Raw genomic sequence first — 25,000 nt, forward strand, 5'->3', positions numbered from 1 at the left:
ATCTTATCTCAATGAGTTTTCCACGAACAACTAAGCTCATCTATTCACACTTAGTAAGTCTTTCAATGCTGTTATGATCAACGACGTCTGGTGAATTTTGACAGATTCACATGCTCTGATTTTTAAAAAGGTTCACTCTAATGGCACGTAACCTAGCAACAAAATATAAACGTGTTGTCGTTGTCATCATGTTTGTAAACGTCTGTCTGTCTCTGTGAAATAAGTCTAAGACGTCGACAACCACATGTCAATCTGAACGTGATACTCCGTCGTCCAGAAATTAGGTGCGGTACACATTTAGGAACAATACAATCCTATTAATTCGGCTGCTTAGACAAGTAACGGCACCGTTTTCAATTTCTGTGGATAGGCTGCACCCTGGTATGTACAAGAGAAGTGCTTTTGTACAATGGGCGTACCGTTATATTTGAAGTGTTTCACTGACCGTTGAAGGCTATCGTCTACCACTGAGCTGTCACTTTTTGTCGAGAGATGTGTGAAAAATTTGGTCTGACTGCATGCTACTTTCTTTCCTCAAAAGTTTTTACTGGAACGCAGAAGATGATTAAAACGATTTAAGTGCATGAATTACATTGTAAGCAACTGTCGTATTACCTACAGGGATTCGACTGTGAACATTTCCAAAATGGCGGATACGGTCTAGAGAAAGTAATCCCCCATGTCTGTAACTGTGAAAACACGTATCAATGCCTTTCATATTATATTCGTTTGGACTTTAAGTGCTTAATTCGGGCCAACGAATACAGTTTGGAATTTAGGCCAAACCACAAGAAGCTTTGTTATCTTTGATAGCAAGTCGTATTATCATTCCGATGGTTTCAATTGCGATGCACTTACATGTAGTTTATAAATCGTGGTTGGTTATCCAGAGTTGTCGTCTGCGCTGCCACGATGTCAAATAGTTTCCAGCCCTGATACTTTTCTCATTTAATTTTGGTATGGATTCTATTACAAATCTCAACATATTTGTATTATACTTTGCCAAGCTTTATATCTTGAGATAACTCCTCTAACAATGGTTCTAGCCTAATAGCAAGAAGACAGACAGATAGACAGACAGACAGACAGACAGACAGACAGACAGACAGACAGACATTTTGTTAAGGTTATAAAACTGGCATCAGGAAAATCAGTGTCATCATAGATAATTTAATAGGCCACGTATGTATCAGTTTTTTGCGCTCACTTTTCTGACTTGTACCAACCTTGTATTTGTCGGCACGGGTTAAACATAAAGTTTCTAAACGGACATAGCAGGTCATCGAACGTTGTTATTTGCCGATCCGATAATCAGTGACGTTAGATTAGTTGCTGTGGGTTAAAACAGCGTGACTTGAAAAAGAGGAGTGAACATCGACTATTAAAAAAATATTCAGAAATTAAAACTACGCTGAAATTAAAAGTACACTAGATATAGAAAACATACGTTTCGTTTGCTGACCGAATAAAGAGATAGACCGATCGTTAGCATCTTCCGTACTCCGGAACGGGAGGACAATTGGTATTAAGACGTTTGAATTATTGATTGAAACGTTCTTGAGAAAGTCTGTTGAGATGTGAAACTGGTCTAAGATTCGCAAGCCGTTTTTTACTGACGAATTTTAGCTAGCTTTGTAAACCTTTCCCGTCTAAAATGAACAAATTACGGATAAAATACTGCGGAAAATATCATCAATTCTGCTTGACTCCTTGAGCGGGAAAGATTTCGAGACACGTGTACGCCCGACAAAATATTCACACTGCGCATGTTGAGGTAGAGTGTTCAGTGTGTAGTGCTATTGTGTCTGTATCAGATGTTTGATTGTACAATTTAGAGAATGATCGGGTATTAGTACTATTACAAAATCGGAAATCAACGTCTCAGCATTAATGTGGCGGGAAAGCAAAGTGGCGGGAAAAAAATCGTGCCACAGTACAATGTAGGGTCAATGATCGCCCACTAGGCCTAGCTATACTTCATATTTAGCTAAAAGATACGTCTAGTCCATGGCGTCTCATTTATATATAGGCCTACTTTGCTCAAAGTGACAAATCATTTACCGCAAGTGGTGTTTCCCTTCTTCTAGTTTGAGATGTTGCCAACAATTCAACGATTTCTAATTAATATATATATTATATTTGTTTACTCCCATCACTACTATTCTAACATTGTGTTCATAACACAATGTTTTATTGCTAATTAGCGAGGCGTTTCCATTTACCGGAATTAAACCTTGTGTCGTAAATTTGTCGGCCTGTTTGAAATCTTGCCAATAAAACTTGTCTTTCATTATTCTGGCAATTTGCCAGATTTTATAAAAGTAAACCGTATGGTATTTCCCGGCCTACAAATCTAGTTCCCAGAATACATGGATTAAATCTTTGGAGCTGTGCCAATATTGTCAGTGCGTATACGTTAATGTGAGATTCCAAGATTCATAACATTTTTCTGTAATGTCATAATTTATGCTTCGTCACCTAAAAATGCACATGAACGGGTTAATGCAAGAAGGACCTAACTTCATTTTTTTTTTTTTTAACTGTTAACAATTCTAATTTTGTTTGTGTGTTATTTCTCATCTCAGAAATGGTCAACTTTTATTGTACAAGATAACTAAGTACACAAGTGAATTCAAGTTGATTCAGAGTCTAATGGGCCTAGTAGAAAACTGTTTTGACTCTTTCTACTAAAAATGACACTTCTGGAAAGCCCTGATGACATTTTTCGTTGGTGGAAGTACTGCAAAATTCAGGAGACATACATACATACATACATACATACATACATACATACATACATACATACATACATACATACATACATTCATACATACATACATACATACATACATACATACATTAGTACATACATTAGTGAATACATACATACACACAAACACACACACATACATACATACATACATACATACATACATACATACATACATACATACATACATACATACAAACAAACATACATACATACATACACACACATACACACACACACACACACACACACACACACACACATATATATATATGCACATGTGACCGTATGTGACGGTATACAGAGGGGGCTACAAACTACGTGAATGTATGCAGATGGGGGCGGGGCTACAAACGACCGTATGTGACTGTATACAGAGGGGGCTACAAATGATCGTATGCGACTATACAGTGGGGGCTGCAAACGACCGGTTTGTGACTATATAATTCAGTAAGATTAGTTAAATGTGACCTTGTAAAAATGTTGAAAATCGTTTGGGAATTAAAATCAGATTAAACCCGATGTCGAAATCCTCGGTCGCAAAAACCTTGATAAGTTTAGACACCACTTGTTATTCCATACAAAGAACGTCACCGAATGATGTATATCTTCGAATTAAAAATATCAGTGCAATAGATAATTCAGTCTTCCTGTTTTATCCATTGTAACACTTCAATAAAATGTATATTTATAGCCCCAGATTTGAACGTCTGAAGAAAGTAAGTCAATGTGAACTCAGTCTGGTGAAATAGTAATGTCAGTGTACAACTCGAAAATTCTGATAAGCCCTGTCTGCTTCTTATCAACTTATTGAATGTCGTTTGTTATCTTCCCAAGACAAGACATGGTACTATTAGCCTGCTGTCAGCACATGTATAAACCAATCACGATTGTCATTTTGCATTTTAATACACGGCATTAGCATTAGACTTTCCCAAAATCCACATTATGTCAGCCATAAAATGTCTTATTGTTAGTAAACACACACACACAACACACACACACACTCTCTCTCTCTCTCTCTCTCTCTCTCTCTCTCTCTCTCTCTCTCTCTCTCTCTCTCTCTCTCTCTCTCTCTCTCTCTCTCTCTCTCTCTCTCTCTCTCTCTCTCTCTCTCTCTGTAAACTCTCTCTTTCTTTGTGAACTCTCTCTCTCCGTCTGAGTGTCTGTTTGTCTCTGTCTCTCTCTCCCTCTTCTCTTTGTTTGTATATGTCTATCTGCCTATTGTTTACACAAAGTCGACTTAGTACATTAAGGTAATCTTGAAAAGAGGATTTCTCAAATAGATCAAAAAAAGGTATTTTATTGACCCAGAAACCCAATTAGTTGTGATGTAGTTACGTGTAAGATATTTAACCTATGACAAATGATGGCCTGTACACAGATTCTTAACACATTGCAACATGACCTGTCGTCTGCTTCCTGTTCCCGCGAAAGCATCATTACAATAATAAACTCACTTTCGATGTAAAGGGAGTTTGTTTTTGGAATAATTAAGAACATTGTATAAATTATTTAATATGTATATTATAATTTGCAAAATTATAGAAATTGGAGATGTTTTCATATGTTTATTGGATATTATACCACACATGATGTGGTCCAGTCCAACTGGCATGTAACACGTAAGTTAACCTTGTCTGCCGTACCAACGTTCGGCTCATCTAATTTAACCCCAAGTGACCTCAGAAAGGAATTCTTGACGTCTCTCTAGAAATTTCCCTAAACAACGCGAACGGATGAATAAAAATGCAATGTACTTTACAATTGTGGGAATGGAAAGCCAAAATATTGTACGTATTGATGCTGATATTAACACAATTTAAATAAAAAATTGGGAGTGTTTTTCTACGTATTCTAAATTATATCTAATATATCTATATATATATCTATAAATACACACACAAACACACACACACACATACATACATACATACATACATACATACATACATACATACATGCATACATGCATACATACATACATACACACATACATACACACACACACACACACACACACAAACAAACAAACACACACACACACACACACACACACGAAATATATATCGCGTGATTTTATAAGCTTAGAATGTCACATAATATAATCGTATATGTACATGTACGTGAGCTGCATTTTTTCTCTTCTATGAATTTGTAAGACATTTAAGTCAACTTTAGTAACAAAATTGCCCCCTTCTTTCAATAGCATATTTTCCGATTCACTGATTTTCCCGCCAAAAGTTTTTGACACAAATCACTTTTCAAGTAAATCCGTCGTCTGGTTCGATTTGACGTCACAAAACAAGCCAATCTACGTCACTAAACATCAGACACGGAAATAGTAGGTCACGGAGGTAAAATGTCTTCTATGAGATGAAAATAAATGTAGACATTCTTTCGTGGTAAATTTATAGTTTCCTTTTGACATGATTTATATATTTCTAGCCTGCAGACACTATTAATCTGGTCAATCCTCATCGCATGCGTAGTAGACGTTGTAGAAAAAAAAAGAGTATTAGCCAATAACTGCACTCGTACCATGAGTAGGCTGGATCGTATCATTGCCTTTCGCAGTTGTATGGATCTTTTTAATTTCGAGTTGATGTATTTTGAATTCAAAGTGAAAAGAAGGGTTATAGACATTCCTTCAATAATAAATGTCTTGCCCCTTTCCGTCAACAGCAGAACTCTCCTCGAGAGTGGGAACATTACCCGTGCTCGCTAAAATGGGTTCTTTTCAACGACGTTATGTATTCACACAATTCAAGTTAGTGCAGTTATTCCACCCTTGTCTTGACGAGGACCTGAACTGGGGTCGTCTTTTATCGTTATCGTAAATGGGTTGTTGGTTTTACGACGGTGATATACACCATGTAAATTCAGTGAAGACACACATGTGTCATTATTACTTTCATTAAGTACACTGTAGTTCTATATATGTTCTTTCTAAGTTATACTTACAGACAAAATTTGATTGAACAGTGATTAGACATTTTACCTTGATTGATGAGAAATGACACATCAGAATTATCTGACTATATTGTGCAGGACTATTAAAGTGGACATATGGATGAGGATTGGGGTATTTATTTTGGATTTTTAATTTATAAACAATTTTATCATGGTTTCCTACTTGAAAAATCAATGTGAAACAATATGTCAAGTCCTTGTTTGTAACTCAACCAATTGCAAAATATTAATATATGAGTAAAATGTTTGTTATTGTAGGTACAATAACAAACGTTTTACACACTTTTTAGCTTTAACTTACAGACTTTGTCAACTTCTTAAGTAGGAAGCCATGATAAAATTATTTTTTAAATTAAAAATCCAAATTAAATACCCAAGCCTCATCTGATATGACCACTTTAATAGTCACAGAATATACATGAATATATCAAAATACGTGTAGAATAACATTTCCATGAACTGAATATTCGTAAAGTTGAGGGAAAATACATGTAGTAAAAGAAAGAAAGAAAAATATCCTCCTGAGGCTATCTCTCTACAGGTGAATCGTGCACGACGCGTTGATTGATAGATTTTTATAGGCGCCTCTTTAGTAAAACAACGGTAGCTCCGTCTCCCTTCTGTGACAACGGCAAAAACTGCGGTCAGACTGACGCAAGAAGTGGCGATGAGAGTAATTTCTTTAAACATTATCTGTGGGTCATTAGGCACAACAACAATAAACGGTGCGACTGTGATAACATTGCAATTGTATGGTCTCGTCAGTTATCGTATTTAGGTCATGCAGCTTGGCGTCTTAATTGTAGTTCGCTGGCACCTGTCAAATCTCATGGTCTACGAGACTTCAAATTTGGCAAAGTGTGACTTCGGATTTTTAAAAAATCACATTCGACCTGTGTGTGAAGCAGGAATAATTCCTAGTTCTGTACGAAATATTAAGACTACAGTTAGGATGCATTATTAGGCTTAATAAAGAGTGTGTGGTTCCGATTACGCTCAATTCTAGAATAGGTAGGGTAGGTAGATGATTTCTTTTTCATGTGTGAGTGTCTAGTTCAGGTAGTTATGTTTTCCGTTGTTTTCCATATGGTCTCTGTGTTATTGGTTTCTTCCCATCAGATGGACAGCCATTACAATTTGGAAGAACAGTTTTATATTGTCTTTTTAAGTTGATGTCAGTTTTCACATACACTATTTCTCGCGAACTTCACGATGTTCGCGATTTTATTTATTTTTTCTCGAATACGTAATAACAAGTTCAGGGTCGGCCGTTTTTTGGTGTGGTCGGGTATTATATCAAACCGGAACCAAACAATTGCTGTAGCCCTTGTACTGTATTCATTCGATGGACACTATAAGACACAACTTTGCAACAAGTCTATTCGCCAAAATTTATGGCGGTACAAATAGAGTGAACAGTCATACAAACACTACAATGGGATCACATCCTGTCACTGTTTACTATAATTTTGAAAAGAAAAGAAAGTTATGTGGTTTACAATAAAATGACATATGTTATGTAGATACCATATAATATGTAATAGAGCCGTACAAAGTGCGTGCGCAGACAATACTGACATACAATTTTGTCTATTTATATACTGTTGGGTCTTTTCGTCCTATATTGCAAAACCAACGTAAATAATGTAGTACTCTGTGACTGACAGTAAAAGGGTACTTCTGAAGCCCTATTTAGTTGTCATCTCACATTTGATCTGAAAGCATTAGGATGTCATTTTGGGGGTTGCTAATCAGTTCTTTATATCCCTATGACGTACGTGACGTGTGCAGGTTCTAAACCTTATTTTGCATTTGTAACTAACTTGTAAACACACTGGGTCTGTTTAGATTTGCTTCTGAATATCAAAGTTTAGTTGCATATTTGTGTATAAAATGTGTGTTATGTACGCTGTCTTTGTTCCAAATTGAGAAGAAAGTTACAGTCAATGACCCTACAGACAGTGTCGACTTTCAGATTTATTGTACAAGGTATCGCTCAAACGTGAACGTAAGACGATCACGTGACAGCGAGACGACGTCCCCACCATCGTTGGAAAATAGCAAAGTTTTGATTTATGAGACGTGACGTCACGGTAATCACGGACGTTGTCATCGATAATCTAGACTCACGTGTCAGTGTTCAAAAAGTGTTCAAAGCGCTGTCGTACAAGTCAGCTCCACGTCCATCAACGTGATTGATGGTACTGCTAAAGACAGTCATTTATCATACGAGATGAATAGATTCCGTTCCTGGTAGCCACCAATTAGAAGTATCGTATTTCACCATACTAGGCAAGAAATATACCTCCGGGACGAAACAAAACTTTCAAGTAATTTATAAATAAGAGTTTGTGCGACCTTTGACCCTTCTGTACCCGTAATGTGTCCCGAGTCTTTATACGACCTTTAAACTCGTTCAGTACCAGGCTTGTGTGACCTTTCACCTCTTCATCTATATAACGGAAATATAGTGACGTCTTTTAAAAAAATAACAATCTTTCAATCAAAAAGTTGCCATCGTTTCAAGGTAAGAAATACACTACGAGCAGCGCTAATCAACGGAGCTCTGACATGATGCTCAAACAAGTGTAACAGCCAATCGAAAAGTGTATAACAATACGACTGTTGGCTCTACTAACTGTCAAAATGTCATCCGACTTTGTAAATCGCCGGTGTCGTCAAACAGTCTACTTCAATCCAATATGTCATTCTGACACTTTCCGTCTCAGTGTACCTTGAACGTCCTCAAATTTAAGTAGGCAATGAACCAGAACGATCTACCGAGTTTCGTTAAGATGCCCGTAAGATCTTCATCCATACCATGTGACTGTTTATAAATTATAATTAATCATAAATAACCAGAAAAATCATTTATGTGGCATATGACGTATATCTACGTTTCCAGAGAGAGAGAGAGAGAGAGAGAGAGAGAGAGAGAGAGAGAGAGAGAGAGAGAGAGAGAGAGAGAGCGAGAGAGAGAGAGAGAGAGAGAGAGAGAGAGAGAGAGAGAGAGAGAGAGAGAGAGAGCGAGAGAGAGAGATATGGACGGACGAACAGTCAGAAAGACGTCAGGCAGACAGGCAGAAACGGACAGACAGAGACAATGAGACTCACAGAGAGAGAGATAGAGAGAGATATAGAGAGACAGAGCGAATGAGAGACAGATACAGAGAGACAGACAGACATACATACAGACAGACAGACATACATACATACATACATACCATACATACATACATACATACATACATACATACATACATACATACATACATACATACAATACATACATACATACAATACATACATACATACATACATACATACATACATACATACATACATACATACATACACACACACACACGGACGGACGGACGGACGGACGGACGGACAGACAGACAGACAGACAGACAGACAGACAGACAGACAGACAGACATGGTTGGTTGGTTGGCTGGTTGGTTGGTGTGTCAACTGGGTCATCATAAAGGTATTCTTTTACATGAGATAGTGTTGGATGTTGTATTTACTCAGTGGAGAAAAATCAATTTGTTGATGATATCAGGAAAACCCCTGTCGTTGAACGATATTACTTTGACATTGAATACAGTTTAATAGTTTCATTTCACACAAGCGACAGATACCAAGATAATATCCCATAATACGTACTCGGATTCTTTTATTACAGTTTTGATTTATATCTGACAGAGGAGGGGTCAAATGTTGGGAATAAATTATTCATCTGCTTCAACTATGAGATTTGTAATATCCTTTTGTCAAAGTAAAGGAAAAATTCTTAAGTCCAATAAAGGTCGCAATGCCCTGTTTGTCTGCTTCGTTAGGGTCAAAGGTTAGAATTAAATTATACGTCTGCTTTCATTGAGAATTATAATACTAACATCAACAACACATGATAAAGGTTTATTATACCAGCCTATGGTGACTCAGAGGTCAAATTCAAATGATGTAGACAGTTTTAAAATATCATTTCTTTTTATATAATTTGGTCAAAGGAAAGACAAATATCCGGGTACTAATTAAATTGACAATAAAGTGCGAATCACGTGACATACCATTGTAGAATGATAGAGATGTAAACACACTGACTACTGTATCTAGTTGTGGTATATAAACAAGCTAACGTAGATTTGGGTCATGGATCTGTAACTTAGAAGCGATTTTATCTGTGACGGCCTGTCGCTTGGGTAAAAGTGGATTACCTGATTGGTATGCAGACGACATCAGACAAAAAATATACATGAATTTTATTTTGACGATAAAAATATGACCACGGTGACTTTTTGTCTGGAATTTTGATATAGATTTATAAATTATGGTTATTCCTATCATTTGATTTTACAGTAAAATATGGTTGTAACGAAAAATGCAGTTTGTGTTCCGTAAGGTTGGTATTTATAGTAGAAAGGCAAGGCCGATGTGGTGCATGTGGTATCAGTTAGTCTAATAAATATAAATGTGTATGTAATGTTATGTACTGTATACTTAATGTTATCAGTTGATTGGCGGGTAAAATATGCAAATTAGACATCGAGATAAAATAAGGAATAAACCCCACAAAGAGACAGTCTGTCAGTATCATTTTTCGTAAAATTAAGCAAATTTTGAAACATATCTTTGGTACGGAATACCGAGCAGATATCATTTCTATGAGTGAACTCTAAACGATCAACATTGAAACTATCATCACTCCGTGTCTTCAGACAGTAACCATGGTAATTAAGTAGTTCAGATATTTTCTTACAGGTTGTTTTTTAAGACTGGTATGAATCTCCAAGGATCAAAGATGGCGTCAATTCGACAGACGAAAGCAATCGTATGTCTCGTCCTCCTCTTAAGGACACTAAAATCACTATCATTGATTGCAAACTTCAAGAAACTCCCAGACAGACTTAATTATGTTAGGATCATAATTTCGATAGTCAGGTCCCCTGGAAAATCGAACAAAATAGTTATTTGAAACCAACTGCCTTCAGAATTTAAGTGACCTGTTGTTAGAATTTCTGGGGTTAGCTAGCTATCCAGTTTCTTAAAGAATTGGGGAGGACGATGAGATCACACACGTCACAAGGAAATTCACATGTTTTGCAATCATGCACTTTTGGGAGCAACTTTTGTATAAAAAGTTGTCAATTGTGAATAATTCCCCCCCCCCCATCCCCACAATTTAGTGCTAACATTTATGTCAATACATCACCATAGTTACTCTGCTTCAGGTCGGGATTTTGTCTCGTTTTATCTTTTCATCTTCACCTATTTAATTGTTTTTAATTTTGAAAAAGTATTGCTTAGACCAAAAAATATCGGTCAGAATATCCCTTCTGTGATAATTTGATGAAATATGTATAGATATCACTGGGCAAAGAAACCAGACGTGCATGAAGGTCAAGAAGAGAAAGAGTTTCTTAACTTTTTGTTTGAAATGTTTAAAAATGTGTAGGGTCATCGGTTTAGACTAGGTTCAGTCAGGTTATTGGGAAATGAACTGTTGAGGTCAAATGAGTACGCCCTCTACGACAAATTTGAATTTCTCAATTAACCGTCAGATGTATTTTTGAATAATCGGCCGAAAAGACAGAGGTACAGCCTGTGTCCTACCAAGTTTTCGATTGCTTCATTTCTTTACTATCAAGACATGGACAAAGGTAAACATATTTTCTACAAGATTATGTCACATTTTTCTTGAATTAAGTCGCGCGGTTATCGGCCTCCACAAAAAAATTATCTCGGCTAAGTAAACCAACGTACTTAAGATATTACGACTTTCGTTCATCTTTATTTCATTTTCATAAAATCCAGACGAATTTAGGGAAATGTTTTTGAATATACATCTTATCAGAATGTTTGGACGAAGCCTCACTCGTTTGTCATAAGCTTATAATGAACTTGAACCCGGTAACCGTCTCCCATTTTTCTACAGTGACACTTTATATTTTAAACCGACATTTGAGTTAACAACGATATATTTATGCAATTCATAATTTTCGATTGACAAGGATTTTTAACCATTAGGAAACATATGCTTGTTAAATCTAACAACGACAACGAAAAATTGAATAAGTACTCTGTTCTTGTGGTGATCACACCGTACGCCGCCATCTTTGATTCCAGTTGCCGACAATAGCATTTAATCGCCTGTTCATTTTCACTCATCGGTCATTTATAGAAAGTAACTTGGTCATATTAAAACAACTTTCTTTGAATGTAAATAATCTAAGAATATTTGGTAGCAAATAAAAGATGATTCCGAAGCTTAAATAGTTCCATGACATATAATGTCTGCGGCAAAACAAAATTGCATGATACAGACACTAACGACAAAAAGACGATCCGTTTTATAAAACCCCATTTGTCAGTTACCTATCAACCCACAAAGTTATCAAGAAAATGTCGGTCTAAACCAATACAAATGTTACCAGACGTACAACCATGGTATATCCACATTTACAGTCATAAAGACAAAAATTGCTTAGCAGTTTTCTTTAAACGCACCTAGCACTACTTCGACGCTCTTGTGCCAAGAACTTGTAATGCGAACGTAACGGATTGATCACATGCATGTCGTGCGGGGAGCTAGCCTATATGATTTTGTCTGTATAGTTAAGTAACTTATCTGTCCATGTGTGGCTTCCAATACATTCAGTAAAAAGTGAAATATCCGTACATTTTGGCTGATTGGTAAAAATTGTAGTATGCTGACTTATTGGCGATCTTTATTGGATTTTTTGACTGCATCAATCATTTCTAGCGGTGTTTGTCAATTGTATAAGTCATGGTGTTACTACTAAGCAATATACGTGCATGTATGATATAGCAATAGAGAGTTGTATTTAGCGATAGATATCATACATTACTTTTCGACCAACTATTAAATACATGTAAGTACTTTATTGTGCAATTCAGTTCTGTGATAAGGGTGACCTAAACAAAGATTTATCAAACTGGAGAACTTTTCTACCTACATTATATTTTTTAGTCTTCTATATTAGTTGATCTAACTTCTGAAGAAGACTGTTTCATTTGGTGAACTTGTACATAAATAGTGGATGTCAAAATTTTCTTACCAACAGAAACAGACGAAATGTATCTAAAGGTAAAACGCTATTTCATCATCGAATTATGACAAGATTGTTCAAAATGATACAACGGTGTTTTGATATCTATGGTTGTCAACCAAAACATCAAAATTGATAGCCAATTTGACAAGAATTTAGAGTCTATTTTAACGTTAGAACGAATGATTCAACGTGAAGTGTTTTCGTAAAACACTCAGTTGAATGGAAGTTAAGGGAGATCGACAACTAGTTAACTTCGCTGGGATTTTACAATATAGACAACTCTCCATCCATTGAGGACAATTTCTAAATATTACTATTACTGCTTAAGGTTAATATTAATCGATACACTAGACGAACCATGCCATGGTATATTTTTGTTGAAAGATTCAATATTTTGAAACTTATCAAAAAGTATCTTTGAACTGTGAACAACAGAGAGATTCTGCAATTAGCTAGATTAAGTATGAATATTTACTGTACTTGTTAAACTCATTAAACGGTTGCATGACCCCTTGTTGATCCATATCGGCATTTATAAATTTATAAAGTTGGGGGCGAAGCACTGTTAATGCGACAGGTTTTGTAGTAGGATTTTTGTACATATATATTGCATATGATGGATGAATACCACCAATTGTATAATATGACGCCTTTATGTTACTGGTAGGTAGTTTCATAGTTATTGGTACCATGGTATATGTGAGATTAGATGTAAATCTACACTCGATGTAATTGAAGGTTTAGTTTCTTCGATCTGACAATCAACAATATATTCATTTGGAAAAAAATCTTATACGCCAATAATTAGACATTGTACATGCTAATTAGAGCTCGTATTATGTTGATATCGTGATTGCATTGGGCCAATGATTTGTGTGTGGTGGCCAACAAGCCAATTTATTGCACCATATACTATGTGTACAGCTACACAAGACGCCGTTTATCCACAGTTGATTCAATACTGTTCAGGGTGTATGATATTAAGAGTAAGGTATTATATCTAACAAAAAGAAAATCGAAAACCATTCAGTTGCAGTTACTGCAGTTTGAATAACTTTTTTTTTCAAATTTGTAGCCCATATTCCACACAAGAACGACACACTTCAGATGTTATAACCCATAGTATATTAGGGTGGCTATTCCTACCTATACCTACAACCTGACAACACATACTATAACTTGCCATTTCCAACTTGTCAAACTCGTTATTCTTTGACTAATCTTGACTTTCTTACTATCAAACATTCCGAAGAAGAATAACGCAGTCAGGACTCCTTTATCAAATTGACTGTACTTTTCAAAATTCAAAACTTTTCAAATTAAAGTGCTGACTGTGTTTTATCTTCTCAGACACCGTCTTGATTGCCTCATCTACAAAATCGTAATACAGTTCTTTTTCTCAGTTTTATTGATTCGGTTTCCTTGTGTCTATCCTCTTCATCTTTGTAAATAAATAAATTAATTAATAGAAATAATATACTTACAAACAACATGGAAACGAGATTTTGAAAAATATTTCACAAACATTTCTAAAAGTTATCTATTCAATATTTGGATAATTTAGTTACTGTAAAGTTTGCAGAAACTATACCTCTAGTTTAAGAGAGTGATTTTGACGGGAAAGTTTTTTATTATTGACGTGAACTTCAAGTCCGATTTCCTTTCTCTAAATTTCATTTGAAGAATGATTGCCAGTGTTGATCATAGTACGTACCTCAGATACAAACTGTACAGCATGTATTTCAGGATGGTTATATGAAGTTTCAGACTCTGCCACTATTTCGTCACGATTTCATGTAAATTAGACAAAATGTATTTTTATTCAGACTAATTATGTCGCATTTGTATTTTGATGTATTTGTCTTAAACAAATGGTCTGGTTTTTATGGCGACCAACCGTCAAAATTTACGCCTGGAGTTATGTATTCTTATTTTGCGTTGAGTTAGGCTTGTGATCCCTCTATGTACCAGTATGTGCGTATGGAGGGGGGGGGGGACTAATACTTTTGATACAATTAGTATAAATTTGTTAATTGTCTGCCAAAGCCTGAGCACTTGAACACAAATTTACACAAATTTGTCAATTATCTGCTGAAACTTGAACACTTGTTCAATATGGACTGGTGCGTTGACTTTTGACTTTGGTGTAATGTTATGTTGGGATTTTCCCCAAAAATGTGAGGAAGACGTTGATAGAAAATATTGGCGGGAAAGTTCTTGAACTGAGATATCCGATTTGTTCCAATAATATTTTCTTAAAATGCTTTGTACATAAGATGCTGCAAAGTTTCTTTGAAGTTTTTTTTTCAGAATTGTTGTATGTCGTGATGATTAGTGGATTTTATTAAGAACACGCTTAATCAAATCATATGAATCGTGAAATAATTTGAGTAACTCAGACTAACGCTATGATGTCTTTCATCGATCATGTCAATAAATAACATCCAGTTAATTCGGATTTCGTGATTTTTTTTCTTTTATTTAAACCACAGCCATCGCAACGGCAATGAAATAGTTTGATTTCATCAAGATTCAGATCATTTTACTGTGTACTGTTGAAATGGAACACGCCTCAGACTCGTCGTCTGCACACATACGACAGATATTTTCGCGCCATTTTCCAAGGTGGCATAATCCTGCATGCAGACACGATAGGAAAGGCAAGAATATTTTCTAAAATGAATTCAAATTGTGTATATTAGAGACTATCGCAACTTATCCCGTCATCTCGTTCAGATAGTACGTCAAACATATCCCCACGAAAGTGGACAGGTATTCGAAAAAATGTTATCGTGATCACCAAGTATCAATCATATCATTTCTGCCAACTAGCCCGACTTCAAACGAACTAACCCGACTTGATCCGAACAGCCAGTCTGTAGTCAATGTATAAGGTCTACCGTGCGAAGATAGTTAAATTTTATAGTCAACATTTTTAACATCGCTTGCTATTTTAATGTTTACAGTTCCCAAAGAATTTCCAACGCGCAACATATGAATCCGTTCCACAGTTCAACGCCTTCTCACTTTGAGGTCTTTGAACTCAATCAGAACTGATTACTTGAGGCCATTATTGGATTTTCTCACAGATAACAACGATATGTAGTTTTTTTATACTAGTACGAGTAGGGGTGAATTTAACTTTAAATGTACATTTTACATTGAAATTGCTGGTACATATACGTATGTATGTATGTATGTATGTATGTATGTATGTATGTATGTATGTATGTATGTAACATTTCAAAATCCTTGGATAACAATTATTGTTTTCAGTATTTTCACTTGTAAAGTGCAAGTTTTGAAAGATCATGATGTAAAATTTATTTTTTTGCTAAGAGAAACTCAAAATAGATGAGGTGTTATCTCATAATTAAATGGTCACATTCGTCAGTCCAATATATGGTTATCGCATCACCCTAACGGCTTTTGTTTTTTTACTCATTTCAGATGTGGATGCATCAATTTATCAAATCGGGAGGTTATTCCACGTACCCTCTAGGAAGAATTGCAATAAATATATCGTTGCGATCGAAGTTGGGAATGTCACCCATCACCGTCAACTTCTTCACTGTTACACTGGAGAGGTCGGCGTCTGTGTTACGATGTGGTTTTCTTTCTGACGAAAGGTTGTATCCGTGAACTCGAGTACTTGCTATATTTACGGATTTCCATTACTATGATTTACAGGTAGACGTCATCCAAAGTCGCTGGATCTTAAAAACAATATTTGCATCATCGTCTCAGCAAGGCAAGGCGCCAATTGTATACCATGCTTTCCATCACCCACAGTCAAATTATGGATTCATTACGTCAGCTCTTACGTCATCACTGAACTTGAGTCGTCATCTCAAGACGAGGTATTAGACATCACCACACTTCCATTTTACCTATTGTCGGGTTGAAGATGCCATGATGAATCGATAGTGATACTTTTGTTGACCCTAAAGTGGCAGATTGATTCCATTTCACATCACGCTGATAATTACAGAGGTATAGTCAAATTGTAAGTATAGATAGTTTCCCAACAATTAGCTCCCGATTATGACTTACATGCATTTTGACATTTCTTCAATAACATATATGTTTGTATGTATGTATGTATGTATGTATGTATGTATGTATGTATGTATGTATGTATGTATGTATGTATGTATGTATGTATGTATGTATGTAGGTAGGTAGGTAGGTAGGTAGGTAGGTAGGTAGGTAGGTGTGTGTGTGTGTGTGTATGTATGTATGTATGTATGTATGTATGTATGTGTGTGTATGTATGTATGTATGTATGTATGTATGTATGTATGTATGTGTGTGTGTGTATGTACGTACGTATGTATGTAGGTATGTATGTATGTATGTATGTATGTATGTATGTATGTATGTATGTATGTATGTGTGTGTATGTGTGTGTGTATGTATGTATGTATGTATGTATGTAGGTATGTATGTATGTGTGTGTGTATGTATGTATGTATGTATGTATGTATGTATGTATGTATGTATGTAGGTATGTATTTAGGTATGTATGTATGTATGTATGTATGTATGTATGTATGTATGTATGTATGTGAATATATTTAAGTGTTTCATTTATCTTTCCTAATTATATTATTGGTCGTTGTTCAATTTGTATCTAATTTATGTATTTCTGTATCTCTTATTTATTTGTTTATGAATTATTTATAGATATATTTAACTACAAACAAAACGTCTTAAAATCCTATGATTTAATTTCATTTTCCTCAACCATTACACAACGTGGTTAGTTTCTATAAAGATACCGTTATACCTGAACGACTAGTCGTATATTCTTATTCTACCGTGAGACTAGGCCTGCAACTACTCTTCGACTTCATTGATCTCAAAGATCGGAGAGTATATCACCAATATGAATATACATTTTGTGTCTCTTCCCCTCATCACAAATTAAACCATGACTCTCATGAAAACAGGGTATACCAGCAAAGACCTCATTAATATTGGTCCATGTCGCGTTGAGATGGCCATCGCTTTCCCGCCAAAAACATACCTTAATAATTAATAATTATTATAATTTCTCATTAAGATAATACTCGTCATACAGTCGACTGTACACTGAACTTATCTGTTCAACACAAAAAGATTTATAACATATTATGGTGTGAATTATTCAATAAACACGGATTCCTAATAGGAAGACAGCGTCATGTATTGGTATTCTACAATTACTTATTTAGTTTTATGCTAATTGGGAGTATGAATAAATTAGTTTTATGCTAATTGGGAGTATGAATAAATTAGTTCATAATTTGGACAGTTTAAAGGTCACTCCCGGGTTCTCATAAAGCCATTACGATTCCATTGATATATCGCACCAATCTTTATTCTGGACCATTTTGTTACAACTGTTCATCGAGATGATTTTGTAATTGGGTCTTAAAGTGGCCATATGGATGAGAATGTGGTAACTATTTTTAAGTTTTAATTTATAAAACAATTTAGTTTGGCTGCCTACTTGATAAATCAATGTAAATCAAAACATGTCATGTCCTTGGTTGTTGCTCAATAGATAGCAAATGATTAAATAAATAAATAAATATTATTGTACGTATAATAACCAACTATTTACATATTTAATTTGATAGCTTTTCGAAAACTGTTGGGTTACCAACACAGACTTGGTCAATATTGTTCCACTTTGATTTTTCAAGTAGGAAGCAATGACAAAATTGTTTTATAAATACAAAATAAAAAAAGTAAATCCTCATTCATATAGCCACTTTAAGCCCGAAGCGTCAACCTTTTAAAATATTTCTGGACAATAAACTTTGTGCGTATACTTCACGACTACTGCTATACTTGTTAGAAAATGAATTCGTGTTAAATTATGGTAACCGATATATATATATATATATATATATATATATATATATATATATATATATATATATATATATATATATATATATATATATATATATATATATATATATATATATAGTTTTGGTAGCACTGGAACTCTTTCTTGGTTGTAACTCGGAGTTTCACGCATGGCGCGATCATCAGACAGAGTTGTCTGATGATATATATATATATATATATATATATATATATATATATATATATATATATATATATATATATATATACTCATAATAAAAGGTACACAATACCATACGTTAATATAATAAAAGGTACAAAATAACCTACATTAATATAATAAAAGGTACAAAATAACCTACATCAATATAATACAAGGTACAAAATAACCTACATCAATATAATACAAGGTACAAAATAACCTACATCAATATAATACAAGGTACAAAATAACCTACATTAATATAATAAAAAGTACAAAATTACCTACATAAATATACTACAATACAAAATAGCATACATTAATATAACATACAATACATAAATACATTAATATAACATACATTAATACAGCAGAAGGTACAGGATTAATATGAAAATAAAAATAGCAATGTTTGTAAAGACATAATGACAGCTGAGTCGGGAGACTGTTCCCTGATAAAAATTATCAATGACAATGTATGTCATGAAATCCATAGTTGATACCGCAGTAACTGTGTAGATCTAAGTGCTTTAACGAGACTTTCGTCGATCTTGTCTAAAATACTCAATAATCAAATGTAGACATTTACAAGTTGAAAGTTTCAAATACAATGTATGTATCTAAAGTCGTGGTTACCTATTGTTGTCATGACAGCAACAGTAATTTAATTTATACTTTGACTTAGAAGAGTCAAGAGGAACGACTTCAAGTCTTTAATTTCCAGTGGAAACCTGTGTTAATCAAGAAATTGAGAGAAGTGGGGATCAAATTTAAAGATTGGCGGTCGCCATCTTAAACGAAATCTGAAAAATCTTTTATCCCCCTGACGTGGGGTGTAGAAACCGGAAATGAAAATGCAAAGATGAGAGTATAGGTAAGATTTGACGGGGTCAGCAAGGGGTCAGCCATGACTACGTGTACTTGCTTATTAACGTGTTAGGCGTTCTGTCTACGTTGTTATTTACTGTCCCTAGCTGAATTTGTCGACAATAAATCTTGTACAGGTTTAGACCCAGACAGAAGCCTTTGTACCGAGTTAATCTACTACGAAGTCGTTAACATACAAATGTACTTTAACATGATCACGTGACATGATCCAGATTCTGTATTATGTCGGTCAATTTTCATGTCAATGCAGTTTGGGAATCGCTGTTCTTTGAATGCTCAGCATTTGGTTTCAGTCCATGGTGAACTTGTTTGTTTGTTTGTTTGTTTGTTTGTTAATTATTAATCACATCGTTAGACCGTCTGGAGGGAGAAATGAAGAGGGTGGTTGAGAGGGGGAGGGTAGTGAGAACGATCGTAATTTTAAAGGAGTTGGACGTAACAGTTGTCAGTCACATCGTACCGTTAGCAGACCGTCTGGAGCAAAAAATGGGGAGGGTAGTTGAGAGGGGAGGGTAGTGAGAACTTTAGCTTGGAGACACCACTTGATCTATTAAAAGAAAGACATCAACCTAATTTAGTATGATAATGGCCATGCTGATTTATACGTTGACTCACTTAAATCAATTCTGCTCATGAAATTGAACAAATAAATACAAGAACACATAAAGGGGTTGACTATACTTCTGTGTCAATTTTCGATGTATTCATAAACCGTTGAAAATGTGAAGTTTAACAGGAGGCCAGGCTGTTTAACTGACAATAAACAAGCAAATAAACAAGACGACGACGACGACGACGACGACAACAACAACAACAACAACAACAACAACAACATGAAAGTAAAAATATCAGCAATATCATGTCAGTGATACACGCGCATGCTCGGGCTAAAAAAATAGAACCTAAAGAATGAAAGTGGCCCTACTTTTTGGCGGCTTCCTAATTTATTGGCGTTACGTCACCTTCTTCTTTCATCGACATTAACCTCTAAATGTCGTGTCTTTCTCTCCTTCAATCAAATAACTTTTTCATAGCTCAATGTTGTCGCTGAGGGCAGTATATACGTGTTTTTAATGTAATATTGAGACGTCCAGACAATATATATGCGGCTTATGTTTCTATGAAATGCAATCTCCACAAAACAACAGGTAAATACTGTCTGGCTAGATCGGATCAAACCATTTTGTAATAGGGTATTTTGGGCTATTATGAATCGTTGGTGATAGCCCAAGTTTGCAATATAATTATCACATGGTTGTTTTCAATGATAGTCGTGGGATACATCTATGTGCTCGTAATGAAATAAACAGCTTAAAGAGACAGACGCTGTAATTCCTTTCAGATTTTCCAGTATTTCTTGTTGAATTCTTCACCCAAGTTGTTTTAGCCTGGCTGCTTACTAATATTCTGTTATCTAGTTAAAGGTAAGCCTAGGCTACAATGATTGCAACCTAGCTCCATTTTATTGAGCTCTAGATGTGTCTTTAAAGTAATTTTTAGCAATTCTACATCGTACGATTTCTCTACAATAGAGTTATAAATATTAGTATCGGATTTCCGAGAGAACTTCCGTACACCGGGTGAGGAAAGGTGGGGAGGGGAGGGGGACGACCATGTTTAGCACCTAACATTGCCCATACAAGACTGAAGCTATCGTTTCAAATGATATTTAGACCCTAACTTTATTTGTTTCCCAGAATTGCTCGTCAACCAGATTTGCCAATTTTTATAACGCTATGTTAGAGAAATTGCATTTTGCAAGGTTGCTGTTAACTTTTCTGGGTTCCTAAAACATTCCCCTATACCCCACCCCCACCCCTCATAATGGTACTCTGATGTCGACAGAAGTTTATATGCATACCTTAAAGTATCAGTTGTAAACATAATAACAGTGAAAAAGTTGACGCTATCTGTAGAATATTGTCATTGCTTAATGAATCTTCATGGCTCAATGACACGTTGAAAAATTGGTTGAAAAATCTTTTTCATCGGTCAAGTTTCATGTGTGTACTTTTGTTATTAGTTAAACACTTTAAAATGGCTCATATCGTTGAGGTTATGTATGGCGGATAATTGAATCTCATCCTCTCACCCCATAATAGAATGAATTCTTCCCCAATACTGTCCAGATGGCTGACCTACGACAACAAACGTCAGGTCACAATGACATCTGTCGTTTTTTATTTCATAAAGTAGGGCATTACCGAGTGCTGGTGCTATACCAATCCGCTCCAACTTTCGAGGAGTTCGGCAGTGGCAGCATTCACACGACCAGAATGTACATGAATACTAACATGAGTGGAAAATGCGTATTCTCCCTTCCATTGTTCTACGCTTTCAGCTTATAGCGCCATTGTATGCATGTCACATGTAGCAACAAAATCTTTTCCGCCATGATGCCATGTCAAAAATTGTGTTTACTCTAAATTTTAGGCACATCTTAACTTGGTTTTCGACCGAAATGATAAGATAGTGATAGCATATTATGTTAATATGTACAGGTTTGAGATGCTCGATAAAATCACAAACAAATTGAACATCCAGCTTCCACATTTTGACGTGTGGTGTAAAGTAACAAATGTAAAGAAAACCATACCTTTCACATTCACTCACAATACTACTCTTTCAATCTATAAATATAGCAAACCCTATAAATATAGTTTGACATTTTGCGGCATTTAAGACGATATCTGCACATCCTGTCTCTGCAGTTTCCAACTTCTTTAGATAGACTTCTTTCTGTTTCAGTCTGATTTGATGATAGATTTGGTGGCCCGATAATTTGTGAATACTATATAATTGAACTTGAAGCTGTCTATGCCTTTCTGTTTGTTCCTTTTTAAATATGCAATAAAGTGTACAGTACATGTAACTGTTAATATAAAATGATAAAACTGCATTCATAATTCTTTATACTGGGGTCAACATAAAACGTAAAACCTGAATTAATATATTATTGATTCCAAACCAAGTTTCAGCTCAAGCTTTAAACTTGTCAAACTGTTTACATATGATATTACACCACAATGAACAGATACAGTGTTTTTTTTTATAAGTAATTAACTAATTTTCAGTGAATTGTAATGCCAATATAGTTGTTATGTGATGTCAATATGTGTTGTGTAAGTATATTTTTACATTCAGTGGCAGTGAATTTTTGATAGCTCACGTTCATTGTTACAATTTTTGTATGAATAGATACCATCTGCAATTTTAGCCAAGTGTCTCTGTCTCAACTGTATTCGTAGGTTAACATTCTGTCCGATCAGTTTCACTCATTTACTTACTCAATGACCTGCCAATGTCTGTGTTGGTGATCTTAAACCTATCATGCATGTAGTTTACTAGTTTATAACGTAGCGGTGAAGGCAGGGCAGTAGTTTTCTTGTTCATACACGGCTCAGTTGTTTATAATTGTCACACATTGCCAAGTATATTACATTAATAGGAACGACTTAGAAATAGATTTGACAAATTAAGGTATCTCTCAACTTAATGGTTAGGAATGCAAACTTACATAGATTAATCAAATCACATTACATCACATCACATCACATCAGATTCATACGTTTATGTTTTAAATTTGTCCAAGGTTGGTTCCAGATATACAGATAACATGAGTTCTAAAAAACTACAGTGTACTTCTAAGTCATGTGTTACATATGTCAATTTTTGTTGATTGATAAATTTTGATCGATTTGTCTATCTACAGTGGTTTGGCTCTACTTGTAAAATACCTTTTTTTTCCAACAATCAAAAATAAAATTGAAATTAGAAGCACTGCTCTATGACACCACTATACAGGTATATACTGACAAGATTGTTCTTAACCATTAACTACTTACTGCGATGATAAATAATAAATTATATATTTATACATTGAGTAATTGATATCCTTAACTTTTCTGTTTCAAGGATTCAAATTTTTTACTATAAATGTATTTCTGTGACTTTCTGTACGTGGCAGTACCAATTCTGTTTATAACTTTATGTCTGCGAATTCTGATACAATGCCATCTTTTTATTTGTCAGCATAGATTGCCTGTAAAAACTGTGTACATTTAGCTATCCCCTTTTATTTGTTGTTAGCATAGATTGCCTGTAAAAACTATGTGATAATGTGTACTTTTAGCTAGCCCCTTTTAGTTGTTGTTAATAGACAAGTGTGGATTAGGATTAATTACTCCTCTAGTAATTCTCGCTTTCTTAAAGTGTAGCACAGTGTGTAACCGAAGCCCCATTTGAGACTAAAATCAGTGGACAAGATAATTATAAACGTATGTCGAAACAAATTTATCGACGCAGCATAACAGAGGTGGTAGAAATATGGACACCGAGACAGTATATTTGTTTCAATTATACCCATACCCCCTCACTAATAGTTTTCATAGTTATTTACATGTTGCAGTTAAAGTGAGAGTTTTACATATTTATGCATAATTTGTAGATGTGATATTATTCTGTATCACATCATATGATTCATTTTGACGGATTTGTTCTTGTATTATTTCACGTTAACCCATCATGCATCATGGACCATAATGTTACAGAATATGGCCACTTAAACTGCAAATGGGATAATTTTTTCAACAAATAACCAAAGATATATTTCCTAAAAATGGTAAATAAAAAGACATTGTGTCTGTTAATTAGTGGTCAATATTATCTGTAGATAGGTAGTGTAGTAACAAGTTTAAACCTTGGGCCAAAGCTCGACTTTGAATCTGTCACCATGTTTAAAACTGTGTATTACTGTAGTTGTAACTGGAGTGTCATTTTTTCGATCAAACAACCACAAATATTCACTGAAAGTTGTTGAATACCATTAATTAGACATTGTACATGTGCATCAGGGTGTACGATATTATGAGTAATTTGTTGAATAACAAAAAATATTCAAAAACATGTCCCACTTGCAGCTTTAATAAGATAATCTCACTAGTTTTCCTGTGAATAATGATCATATTAAGTTTAATTTCTACATATTACTGCGAAGTATGTTTCTATCGTTATTTAAAAAAAAAAAACATCTTAACTTTTGAAATGTTTCGTACTTTCAACCATTTTCTTAAAAATCTGTCAGCCATATTTCCTATTCTCTTGTTGAACATTCAGAGTTATTTTCGAAAGTCGATATATTAACACACTTGTGTTTGCTACTTTTGCTGTATAGTTTGCCGCCTAAAAGCCCCTTGAGAAATTTCAAAACCTTTAAGTGCGAAGCTAAAGTG

The 25,000-nt window shown here is 34.9% G+C and overlaps 1 protein-coding gene across 6 annotated transcripts in view; it reads left to right on the forward strand.

Annotated features, from left to right (window-relative positions):
• LOC144440356 (uncharacterized) overlaps positions 1 to 25,000 on the forward strand; it is a 93,074-nt gene that overhangs the window by 43,683 nt on the left and 24,391 nt on the right. For all 6 annotated transcript variants that reach the window (XM_078129721.1, XM_078129723.1, XM_078129718.1 and 3 more), the window contains one exon: positions 16,271 to 16,826. The gene's annotated coding sequence lies outside the window, so the exon portion shown is untranslated. The remainder of the gene's footprint in view (positions 1 to 16,270; positions 16,827 to 25,000) is intronic.

Source organism: Glandiceps talaboti, chromosome 9 (genome assembly GCF_964340395.1).
Source record: "Glandiceps talaboti chromosome 9, keGlaTala1.1, whole genome shotgun sequence".
Taxonomy (NCBI): domain Eukaryota; kingdom Metazoa; phylum Hemichordata; class Enteropneusta; family Spengelidae; genus Glandiceps; species Glandiceps talaboti.